Below are 14,111 nucleotides of genomic sequence, written 5' to 3'. Positions count from 1 at the left end.
CCATTTGCATGGGCTTTCACATGCACTATAGAAGTTAGGGATCTTCGAAAGGAGAGAGATATTATAAGGGGTTATTGGTGGGGTCGACATGAGTCGGCGGCGGAAGTCAAGCCGGATAGAAAAGCGGCACTATATGCAGACGGTTGCAGCTGTGCACAGCATTGCAGACGTGCATGTTATGCATCGCCAGAAACCCCATGAAGAGACCTTTCAAATGAATCATAGATATTAGAAATCCAATGAGGGATAACGAAATTAGAACGAAAGTCTACTTCCGCTACCGGCGCCGTTGCGACGGAACGGACAAGCGGCATTACCTACGGACATGCCTAGCATCTTTGCTCAACGTCGCACATGCACATGCCATACACCACCAGAAGCGAATTGAAATGCTCTTTCTAATGAATATAAGATACTGAAAGTCGCATCAGACATGTACACATGATTAACCAAGAAATAACGCACTGATGGTGTTGGCGACGCACGGGACACGCGGCATGACACGCAGACGTATGTAGCTTGCCATGCCAGTGCACATGGGCTTGTCTTACATCGTCTTGAAGCCCATTTGCATGGGCTTTCACATGCACTGTAGATGATAGCGATCTTCGAAAGGAGAGAGATATTATAAGGGGTTATTGGTGGGGTCGACATGAGTCGGCGGCGGAAGTCAAGCCGGATAGAAAAGCGGCACTATATGCAGACGGTTGCAGCTGTGCACAGCATTGCAGACTTGCATGTTATGCATCGCCAGAAACCCCATGAAGAGACCTTTCAAATGAATCATAGATATTAGAAATCCAATGAGGGATAACGAAATTAGAACGAAAGTCTACTTCCGCTACCGGCGCCGTTGCGACGGAACGGACAAGCGGCATTACCTACGGACATGCCTAGCGTCTTTGCTCAACGTCGCACATGCACATGCCATACACCACCAGAAGCGAATTGAAATGCTCTTTCTAATGAATATAAGATACTGAAAGTCGCATCAGACATGTACACATGATTAACCAAGAAATAACGCACTGATGGTGTTGGCGACGCACGGGACACGCGGCATGACACGCAGACGTATGTAGCTTGCCATGCCAGTGCACATGGGCTTGTCTTACATCGTCTTGAAGCCCATTTGCATGGGCTTTCACATGCACTGTAGATGATAGCGATCTTCGAAAGGAGAGAGATATTATAAGGGGTTATTGGTGGGGTCGACATGAGTCGGCGGCGGAAGTCAAGCCGGATAGAAAAGCGGCACTATATGCAGACGGTTGCAGCTGTGCACAGCATTGCAGACTTGCATGTTATGCATCGCCAGAAACCCCATGAAGAGACCTTTCAAATGAATCATAGATATTAGAAATCCAATGAGGGATAACGAAATTAGAACGAAAGTCTACTTCCGCTAACGGCGCCGTTGCGACGGAACTAACATGCGGCATCAAATCTGGACAGCTATACACAACATTGCACACGTGCATGTTATACATCGCTAGAAACCCCATGGAAAGACCTTTCAAATGAATCATAGACATAAGAAATCCAATGAGGGATAACGAAATTAGAACGAAAGTCTACTTCCGCTAACGGCGCCGTTGCGACGGAACTAACATGCGGCATCAAATCTGGACAGCTATACACAACATTGCACACGTGCATGTTATACATCGCTAGAAACCCCATGGAAAGGCCTTTCAAATGAATCATAGATATAAGAAATCCAATGAGGGATAACGAAATTAGGACGAAAGCCTACTTCCGCTAACGGCGCCGTTGGGACGGAACTAACATGCGGCATTACATACGGACAGCTATACACAACATTGCAGACGTACATGTTATACATCGCTAGAAACCCCATGGAAAGACCTTTCAAATGAATCATAGATATAAGAAATCCAATGAGGGATAACGAAATTAGAACGAAAGTCTACTTCCGCTACCGGCGCCTTTGCGACGGAACTAACATGCGGCATCAAATCTGGACAGCTATACACAACATTGCAGACGTGCATGTCATACATGACCAGAAACCCCATGAAGAGACCTTTCAAATGAATCATAGATATTAGAAATCCAATGAGGGATAACGAAATTAGAACGAAAGTCTACTTCCGCTACCGGCGCCGCTGCGACGGAACGGACAAGCGGCATTACCTACGGACATGCCTAGCATCTTTGCTCAACGTCGCACATGCACATGCCATACACCACCAGAAGCGAATTGAAATGCTCTTTCTAATGAATATAAGATACTGAAAGTCGCATCAGACATGTACACATGATTAACCAAGAAATAACGCACTGATGGTGTTGGCGACGCACGGGACACGCGGCATGACACGCAGGCGTATGTAGCTTGCCATGCCAGTGCACATGGGCTTGTCGTACATCGTCTTGAAGCCCATTTGCATGGGCTTTCACATGCACTATAGAAGTTAGGGATCTTCGAAAGGAGAGAGATATTATAAGGGGTTATTGGTGGGGTCGACATGAGTCGGCGGCGGAAGTCAAGCCGGATAGAAAAGCGGCACTATATGCAGACGGTTGCAGCTGTGCACAGCATTGCAGACGTGCATGTTATGCATCGCCAGAAACCCCATGAAGAGACCTTTCAAATGAATCATAGATATTAGAAATCCAATGAGGGATAACGAAATTAGAACGAAAGTCTACTTCCGCTACCGGCGCCGTTGCGACGGAACGGACAAGCGGCATTACCTACGGACATGCCTAGCATCTTTGCTCAACGTCGCACATGCACATGCCATACACCACCAGAAGCGAATTGAAATGCTCTTTCTAATGAATATAAGATACTGAAAGTCGCATCAGACATGTACACATGATTAACCAAGAAATAACGCACTGATGGTGTTGGCGACGCACGGGACACGCGGCATGACACGCAGACGTATGTAGCTTGCCATGCCAGTGCACATGGGCTTGTCTTACATCGTCTTGAAGCCCATTTGCATGGGCTTTCACATGCACTGTAGATGATAGCGATCTTCGAAAGGAGAGAGATATTATAAGGGGTTATTGGTGGGGTCGACATGAGTCGGCGGCGGAAGTCAAGCCGGATAGAAAAGCGGCACTATATGCAGACGGTTGCAGCTGTGCACAGCATTGCAGACTTGCATGTTATGCATCGCCAGAAACCCCATGAAGAGACCTTTCAAATGAATCATAGATATTAGAAATCCAATGAGGGATAACGAAATTAGAACGAAAGTCTACTTCCGCTACCGGCGCCGTTGCGACGGAACGGACAAGCGGCATTACCTACGGACATGCCTAGCATCTTTGCTCAACGTCGCACATGCACATGCCATACACCACCAGAAGCGAATTGAAATGCTCTTTCTAATGAATATAAGATACTGAAAGTCGCATCAGACATGTACACATGATTAACCAAGAAATAACGCACTGATGGTGTTGGCGACGCACGGGACACGCGGCATGACACGCAGACGTATGTAGCTTGCCATGCCAGTGCACATGGGCTTGTCTTACATCGTCTTGAAGCCCATTTGCATGGGCTTTCACATGCACTGTAGATGATAGCGATCTTCGAAAGGAGAGAGATATTATAAGGGGTTATTGGTGGGGTCGACATGAGTCGGCGGCGGAAGTCAAGCCGGATAGAAAAGCGGCACTATATGCAGACGGTTGCAGCTGTGCACAGCATTGCAGACTTGCATGTTATGCATCGCCAGAAACCCCATGAAGAGACCTTTCAAATGAATCATAGATATTAGAAATCCAATGAGGGATAACGAAATTAGAACGAAAGTCTACTTCCGCTACCGGCGCCGTTGCGACGGAACGGACAAGCGGCATTACCTACGGACATGCCTAGCGTCTTTGCTCAACGTCGCACATGCACATGCCATACACCACCAGAAGCGAATTGAAATGCTCTTTCTAATGAATATAAGATACTGAAAGTCGCATCAGACATGTACACATGATTAACCAAGAAATAACGCACTGATGGTGTTGGCGACGCACGGGACACGCGGCATGACACGCAGACGTATGTAGCTTGCCATGCCAGTGCACATGGGCTTGTCTTACATCGTCTTGAAGCCCATTTGCATGGGCTTTCACATGCACTGTAGATGATAGCGATCTTCGAAAGGAGAGAGATATTATAAGGGGTTATTGGTGGGGTCGACATGAGTCGGCGGCGGAAGTCAAGCCGGATAGAAAAGCGGCACTATATGCAGACGGTTGCAGCTGTGCACAGCATTGCAGACGTGCATGTTATGCATCGCCAGAAACCCCATGAAGAGACCTTTCAAATGAATCATAGATATTAGAAATCCAATGAGGGATAACGAAATTAGAACGAAAGTCTACTTCCGCTACCGGCGCCGTTGCGACGGAACTAACATGCGGCATCAAATCTGGACAGCTATACACAACATTGCACACGTGCATGTTATACATCGCTAGAAACCCCATGGAAAGACCTTTCAAATGAATCATAGACATAAGAAATCCAATGAGGGATAACGAAATTAGAACGAAAGTCTACTTCCGCTAACGGCGCCGTTGCGACGGAACTAACATGCGGCATCAAATCTGGACAGCTATACACAACATTGCACACGTGCATGTTATACATCGCTAGAAACCCCATGGAAAGGCCTTTCAAATGAATCATAGATATAAGAAATCCAATGAGGGATAACGAAATTAGGACGAAAGCCTACTTCCGCTAACGGCGCCGTTGGGACGGAACTAACATGCGGCATTACATACGGACAGCTATACACAACATTGCAGACGTACATGTTATACATCGCTAGAAACCCCATGGAAAGACCTTTCAAATGAATCATAGATATAAGAAATCCAATGAGGGATAACGAAATTAGAACGAAAGTCTACTTCCGCTACCGGCGCCTTTGCGACGGAACTAACATGCGGCATCAAATCTGGACAGCTATACACAACATTGCAGACGTGCATGTCATACATGACCAGAAACCCCATGAAGAGACCTTTCAAATGAATCATAGATATTAGAAATCCAATGAGGGATAACGAAATTAGAACGAAAGTCTACTTCCGCTACCGGCGCCGCTGCGACGGAACGGACAAGCGGCATTACCTACGGACATGCCTAGCATCTTTGCTCAACGTCGCACATGCACATGCCATACACCACCAGAAGCGAATTGAAATGCTCTTTCTAATGAATATAAGATACTGAAAGTCGCATCAGACATGTACACATGATTAACCAAGAAATAACGCACTGATGGTGTTGGCGACGCACGGGACACGCGGCATGACACGCAGACGTATGTAGCTTGCCATGCCAGTGCACATGGGCTTGTCTTACATCGTCTTGAAGCCCATTTGCATGGGCTTTCACATGCACTGTAGATGATAGCGATCTTCGAAAGGAGAGAGATATTATAAGGGGTTATTGGTGGGGTCGACATGAGTCGGCGGCGGAAGTCAAGCCGGATAGAAAAGCGGCACTATATGCAGACGGTTGCAGCTGTGCACAGCATTGCAGACTTGCATGTTATGCATCGCCAGAAACCCCATGAAGAGACCTTTCAAATGAATCATAGATATTAGAAATCCAATGAGGGATAACGAAATTAGAACGAAAGTCTACTTCCGCTACCGGCGCCGTTGCGACGGAACGGACAAGCGGCATTACCTACGGACATGCCTAGCGTCTTTGCTCAACGTCGCACATGCACATGCCATACACCACCAGAAGCGAATTGAAATGCTCTTTCTAATGAATATAAGATACTGAAAGTCGCATCAGACATGTACACATGATTAACCAAGAAATAACGCACTGATGGTGTTGGCGACGCACGGGACACGCGGCATGACACGCAGACGTATGTAGCTTGCCATGCCAGTGCACATGGGCTTGTCTTACATCGTCTTGAAGCCCATTTGCATGGGCTTTCACATGCACTGTAGATGATAGCGATCTTCGAAAGGAGAGAGATATTATAAGGGGTTATTGGTGGGGTCGACATGAGTCGGCGGCGGAAGTCAAGCCGGATAGAAAAGCGGCACTATATGCAGACGGTTGCAGCTGTGCACAGCATTGCAGACTTGCATGTTATGCATCGCCAGAAACCCCATGAAGAGACCTTTCAAATGAATCATAGATATTAGAAATCCAATGAGGGATAACGAAATTAGAACGAAAGTCTACTTCCGCTACCGGCGCCGTTGCGACGGAACTAACATGCGGCATCAAATCTGGACAGCTATACACAACATTGCACACGTGCATGTTATACATCGCTAGAAACCCCATGGAAAGACCTTTCAAATGAATCATAGACATAAGAAATCCAATGAGGGATAACGAAATTAGAACGAAAGTCTACTTCCGCTAACGGCGCCGTTGCGACGGAACTAACATGCGGCATCAAATCTGGACAGCTATACACAACATTGCACACGTGCATGTTATACATCGCTAGAAACCCCATGGAAAGGCCTTTCAAATGAATCATAGATATAAGAAATCCAATGAGGGATAACGAAATTAGGACGAAAGCCTACTTCCGCTAACGGCGCCGTTGGGACGGAACTAACATGCGGCATTACATACGGACAGCTATACACAACATTGCAGACGTGCATGTTATACATCGCTAGAAACCCCATGGAAAGACCTTTCAAATGAATCATAGATATAAGAAATCCAATGAGGGATAACGAAATTAGAACGAAAGTCTACTTCCGCTACCGGCGCCTTTGCGACGGAACTAACATGCGGCATCAAATCTGGACAGCTATACACAACATTGCAGACGTGCATGTCATACATGACCAGAAACCCCATGAAGAGACCTTTCAAATGAATCATAGATATTAGAAATCCAATGAGGGATAACGAAATTAGAACGAAAGTCTACTTCCGCTACCGGCGCCGCTGCGACGGAACGGACAAGCGGCATTACCTACGGACATGCCTAGCATCTTTGCTCAACGTCGCACATGCACATGCCATACACCACCAGAAGCGAATTGAAATGCTCTTTCTAATGAATATAAGATACTGAAAGTCGCATCAGACATGTACACATGATTAACCAAGAAATAACGCACTGATGGTGTTGGCGACGCACGGGACACGCGGCATGACACGCAGACGTATGTAGCTTGCCATGCCAGTGCACATGGGCTTGTCTTACATCGTCTTGAAGCCCATTTGCATGGGCTTTCACATGCACTGTAGATGATAGCGATCTTCGAAAGGAGAGAGATATTATAAGGGGTTATTGGTGGGGTCGACATGAGTCGGCGGCGGAAGTCAAGCCGGATAGAAAAGCGGCACTATATGCAGACGGTTGCAGCTGTGCACAGCATTGCAGACGTGCATGTTATGCATCGCCAGAAACCCCATGAAGAGACCTTTCAAATGAATCATAGATATTAGAAATCCAATGAGGGATAACGAAATTAGGACGAAAGCCTACTTCCGCTAACGGCGCCGTTGGGACGGAACTAACATGCGGCATTACATACGGACAGCTATACACAACATTGCAGACGTACATGTTATACATCGCTAGAAACCCCATGGAAAGACCTTTCAAATGAATCATAGATATAAGAAATCCAATGAGGGATAACGAAATTAGAACGAAAGTCTACTTCCGCTACCGGCGCCTTTGCGACGGAACTAACATGCGGCATCAAATCTGGACAGCTATACACAACATTGCAGACGTGCATGTCATACATGACCAGAAACCCCATGAAGAGACCTTTCAAATGAATCATAGATATTAGAAATCCAATGAGGGATAACGAAATTAGAACGAAAGTCTACTTCCGCTACCGGCGCCGCTGCGACGGAACGGACAAGCGGCATTACCTACGGGCATGCCTAGCATCTTTGCTCAACGTCGCACATGCACATGCCATACACCACCAGAAGCGAATTGAAATGCTCTTTCTAATGAATATAAGATACTGAAAGTCGCATCAGACATGTACACATGATTAACCAAGAAATAACGCACTGATGGTGTTGGCGACGCACGGGACACGCGGCATGACACGCAGACGTATGTAGCTTGCCATGCCAGTGCACATGGGCTTGTCTTACATCGTCTTGAAGCCCATTTGCATGGGCTTTCACATGCACTGTAGATGATAGCGATCTTCGAAAGGAGAGAGATATTATAAGGGGTTATTGGTGGGGTCGACATGAGTCGGCGGCGGAAGTCAAGCCGGATAGAAAAGCGGCACTATATGCAGACGGTTGCAGCTGTGCACAGCATTGCAGACGTGCATGTTATGCATCGCCAGAAACCCCATGAAGAGACCTTTCAAATGAATCATAGATATTAGAAATCCAATGAGGGATAACGAAATTAGAACGAAAGTCTACTTCCGCTACCGGCGCCGTTGCGACGGAACGGACAAGCGGCATCGCCTACGGACATGCCTAGCATCTTTGGTAGAAAGAAAATATAGCTGAAAAAGATATAGTATGTTAGATATATAAAGAATTGTGTGTTTGAACCAAATATATCATGAAATAGACTTTTGCGAAACCACATGAACGAAACATTGCATTGCATTTGAAATTTGACTTATGTAGCGCAGAATGGATATAGAAAAATATATCTGAAAAAGACATAACACATTAGATACATAAAGAATTGTATCACTGAACCAAATACATTATGAGCTATTTGTGTTAACCAGCACTCACCACGTGGAGGTTGCTCATTTAAGAGTGCCATTTTTCTTCTCCTGCACCATTCCCACAACAGCAAGTTCGAACAGCGAACCCCTTTACTACTGCTGTATAAACCTAATGGGTCGAAACTGACATTAGGTTATGGAATTACAGGCTATAACCTACTACTTCTATCCTACGGTTTTGGTTTGATCTACTCTCTGGTCTAGTGTCATGTAGCTTTTCCTGCACCATTCCCACAACAGCAAGTTCGAACAGCGAACCCCTTTACTACTGCTGTATAAACCTAATGGGTCGAAACTGACATAAGGTTATGGAATTACAGGCTATAACCTACTACTTCTATCCTACGGGTTTGGCTTTATCAACTTTCCGGTCTACTTTCACTTTCATCTACTTGTTTCTCACCTTTTGGGCTTTATGAGCTTGCCTTTTCCTTTGCTTTTCCCTTTTCCCTTCCCCCTACCTTCAAGGGGGTGGGTCTGGGGCTGGAGCTGGCTGGAGGAATCTGTTGGAACTGACGCCGATGCAGATTCCTCAGCGTTTGATGTACCCGCTGCTTGTTGGATAACATCTTGCACAAAAGCACACTCACTAGCAGCCTGTAAGGGAGTCTTCTTAGCGTAGTACCTACTGACAGTCTTTTGGCCATGTGCAAGATAGTCACTGGCCATCTTACGTTTTGCAGCATCATCGGGATGCTGCCTTGCCACTTCAGTCTCCAAAGCTTTCCGAACATCCGTGGCCGTAAATGTCCTCCGTTCGTTTTCGAAGTTGGGTTTAAGGAAACCTCTTGTCCTCTGATAGCGGGCCAACTCGAGACACATATTCCCCACTTCAGTGCCGTCCACTCTCCTGAAGAAAGGCGATTTGTCCGGTAGAGCATCTTCAGGCATGTCACCACGTACATATTGACGGTAATCCCTGAACATGTCGTAATCCTCTTTGGACAAGCTTAGGGTGACCAGGAAGCTCATGGACGTCTTGTGGTCCATGAAAGAAAGTTGGTACCTCCCGGCAACACACCGTGCCTTATTGAAATCTGCCAACTTCATACACGACGGCACTGAAGGTCTTTGGGCATGTCCAAGTTGAATTATCCCACAAGACAAGTACCGCATCACCAGGCGCTGATCGTCCTCAGATGGAAGTTGATCTGCCTTGGCCCGGTCCAGGATGTCCCTCACCTCTTGTCTGGTTGCAGGATCGGTGTACCCCTTTTGAACAACGGAAATGGGCGGCGGTTGTTTGGTTTCATCTCTGAATTCTGTAACAGATTTACGGACCTCTTCGCGTTTATACTGGCTAGAGACACCTGTATATGAACAATGCGTAGCACTTGTAAACCTACGCAAATTATCGAAAACCCTTGGGGACATTTGAACGTACGTTTGGCAGTAGCTGAGAAAGGATTTGACAGCTGACATGTAATTTTTAATGCCACCTGCAGATACCCCATTTTGTGAAAGGACCGTGTTAAAATAATGAATTTCATCTACATGCTCAAATATATCAAAGTTGATACAAGCCATATTACTATTTGGGAAAACATGTTTTTGGATATAATAGAAAAACTTAGAAACGCGGCGACACGTGTCACCAGCATTACGCCCTGCTTTTTTAAGAATATTGGTTAAATATTGATAAAACCCTGAAAGTGTCGGCTCACTTTCAGGGAACCTATCGTATAAGCCAGTGTTTGTAAGATTAGCCCTGACTGTGTTTTGTTTGTAATTATACCGAGTACCACTTCTGGTAGACCCAGTTAAACCAGCACTGGTACTCGGCATTGGATTACTAGTTGAAGGAGAGGCTGCAGATGCGTCCTCTCCTTGAATTGTGTGGCCAAAGTGTTTAAGTACCCTGATGTAATCAGGGATTTGATTTTTGTTGACACTGTATGTGCCACAAAATGCCAGTAGAGCCGACATTGACACCAGCTGTGTAGCAGTATAGGACTCGCTACGGCGGCGATTTTGGGCGTGTATGGCGTGTAGACCAGGAGTAGAGCTACCAGGATAACATTGCTTTAAATGCGCGATGCCTTTGTAATATGTTTTACACTTTTGACAAACGACCGAAATGTTTGTGGAAGGCATACTTGATGATAGTGCTGGGACACTTACTTTCTGGGAATGATTGGTCTGGATGTCACAGTCTTGAACAAATTAAGAAATAAACTGCTTATACGATATGTCTATTTAGGGAATAAACCTAGTAATGTTGAGTATCAGTTTGATAAAGTGAGCAACGTAAATGACTGAAAAATGCAGAAATTAAGAACAAACGAGAAGAAATAAAAGTAAAGTTCACTTGCCAATGGTGATTGCCAGCGCTGACTGGTAGTGATCCACTAAGACACTTGGTCTGTGATGATGAAATTGCAGTGACATGCATTCCCTTATATTACCATGTCGCGGTCAGACAACCAATGGGATGGTTTAGATGAAGTTCACGTGGCCAAGCCGGATGTTTCTACGGGGGAGGAGGAAACTGGAAATTGTCCATCTCCATTCCATGCGTGATGTCCATTTGGAGGGGCAAGAGCATGCCAAAAGGTGTGAATTGCACATGCCAAAGGAATTTTATACGCAAAGTTGAAGTCAGTGGGGCGACGAGGTTTAAAATCACAAAGTAGCGGCATGTCAAAAGGAAGTGACCCAAGCTGAGTGATTATAACCATAAGAGAGCAAGGCAGGTGACGAAATTACAATTGCTGATAAATAGCATCTCCAGGGTACGAAGATGTGAACACAGACGAGTGATATGCAGCTAATCACGTAGTAATTAAGTTTACAGGAAGGTAGAGAAGAACGTGTACTCGTAGTATATACAATCAGTCCATGCGGACAGATCTGAAAGAAGTTATGAAAATAATGATGATAAGGAGTTGCGAACGCAACTCAGTAACTAAGTGGCCAGACAGAGGCGGCCTTTGTGATAAGTTACAGTTGTCAGAGCATGGCGCCATCTTGTCTGTTTGATGCGCGTCGTTACATAAGGGAACGTTTATTCGAATGCACAGTATACCTTGGCACATCCACATTGTCAAGGTATTACCGACCCCTTTTACACCATTGGTTTCTGATGCTGAAGTAACAGCTGAGGAAAGATGCGCGCCAGATCCCCAATTCTACCAGCCACACGCACAAGTACAGTTACATAATGCCGCGCATTCCTTGATTAAAAGACGTTCCTTGAATGCATATTATAACCTGGCATAGACGCACTTTCAAGGGCTTTCAGGTGCGTTTGAAACATTAAATGTTGGATGATTGATCGTGAAATTATAGGTGCCGTAACACTGACGGGAGACGTGCGCCAGACCCCCGACTTTAACCGCCATCAGCAGTTGCATAATGACGCGCATGGCTTGACTGTCTGAGGTGACACGAATATACGTCACACCTTGGCACAACCGCACTTTCAAGGGCTTTCAGATGCATGTTAAACATTAAATTTTGGATGGTGGATCGTGAAATTATAGCTGCCGTAACACTGACGGGAGACGAGCGCCGGATCCCCGACTACTTTACCCGCCATTGGCGCAAATGCATTTACATAATGGCGCGCATTGCTTGACTCTCAGACGCGACTCGAATGCACATTACACCTTGGCAGAACCGCACTTTCAAGGGCTTTCCACCACCGTAAAAGTTTATATATTAAGACCACAGGCGTTGCTTCTATGGCTTTATTCCAGTTCGTTGCAACTTTAGCTCTGTCACGTATATTGATTCCTGTGTAGAGCGAATGTCTAATGTTGCACACCAGCATGTTGCACATTTCCAGAATCCCACATGAATCCCCTTGCAAATGCTTTGTAGTTGTAAATATTAACGACGCCGGTATAGCCGGTGAACAGATTTATGTAAATTCCGCCAATCTATATCACCTGCGGTATTTGTTGCATTTCGCACATGAAAACCCATGTAGCTCCACCACTAAATGCGCAACGTGTGCGTTTTATACACTGTCTGACACACGCTTTAACTGGCTTTCAAACGCAGTATAGAAATGCATTTTCTAAGGTGAATCGTAAGAGTGGTTGCCATTAGATCATGACCGGACTATGGTGGCATGATGACTACTGTGATATAGAAGAATTGAAGTTCAACAAAATTACACAAACCATCATGTCGGAGATTCAATCTGGACTGGTTACCAGGGGCACCATTAGAATCACGTTTGCATTTTTGGAGAGAGCGTTGGATCGGGTTTCCAACCATGTATAACATGCATAGATATCACAAAGTAAAAGGCTTCCAAAATACAATGGCGCGAGCGACTTCCACCGGAGGCTGGGTGGAAGAAAAGTCTTCCACCGAGACTCCTGTGGAAGAAATTCAGAAGGCCTAAAATCACGGAAACCTTAATTGCTGGGCTATAAATTTGCCAAAAAAGAAACGGAAAAATTCTACGTGACGCGCAAGGGTCCCGCTATCCAATGACGTGCAGGATGCGCGTGTAAGGCGGCGAATGCAGCTCCCAAGGGAGCCGTGCTGCAATAGGTGATACAATCTGGGTGGAATGTTCTCTCAAATAATTCAGAGCTCGGCCAGTCTGACTCCGACCAAGAAATTTTCGAAATTTCCGATGAGTTTAAAGGGCGCTATGATGAAGTAGATGATTTTGTACTGGAATCACCTATATCGGATGATGAAATCACGAGTGCAATTTCACGACTGAAATGTGGAAAAGCAGCTGGTCCTGATAGTATCATTACTGAAATGTGGAAAAGCAGCTGGTCCTGATAGTATCATTACTGAAAAGTGGAAAAGCAGCTGGTCCTGATAGTATCATTACTGAAATGTGGAAAAACAGCTGGTCCTGATAGTATCATTACTGAAATGTGGAAAAGCAGCTGGTCCTGATAGTATCATTACTGAAATGCTTAAATCTCCTGTCTCAGAAATTCTTCCATTTCTCAATAAATGCTTCAATAGTTTGTTCACAAAAAGAGTATTTCCCCGGAGTTGCTCGGTTTCTATTATTGTCCCAAATAACAAGAAAGGTGATTTTAATAATCCCGATAAGTATAGGGGAATGTCTCTTGTGAGTTTTCTCGGCGAAGTCTTCACGTCTGTACTAAATAGCTGACTCTCAAAATGGGCAAACATGAGGGACGGCATTACTGAGAATCAAGCTGGGTTTCATAAGCCATACTGATACAGACATGCTTATCCTGTCGAAAACACAAAATGTGTGTAGCTTTTGTCGATTTTAAGAAACCTTTCGATTCTGTAGATGGACAGAAACTATGGTATTGTGCTCGGGTTAGGTGGGGAAATGTACAGTATGTTAAAAGCAATGTATTCAACCGTAAAATCCTGTGTACGATGTGCCTCTGGTGTAACAGATTAGTTTGACCGTCCGTTGGGACTACGGCAAG

Source organism: Haliotis asinina, chromosome 11, assembly GCF_037392515.1.
Source record: "Haliotis asinina isolate JCU_RB_2024 chromosome 11, JCU_Hal_asi_v2, whole genome shotgun sequence".
Taxonomy (NCBI): Eukaryota; Metazoa; Mollusca; class Gastropoda; order Lepetellida; family Haliotidae; genus Haliotis; species Haliotis asinina.
The sequence above is the reverse complement of the archived record's forward strand: the minus strand, read 5'-3'. Positions refer to the sequence as shown.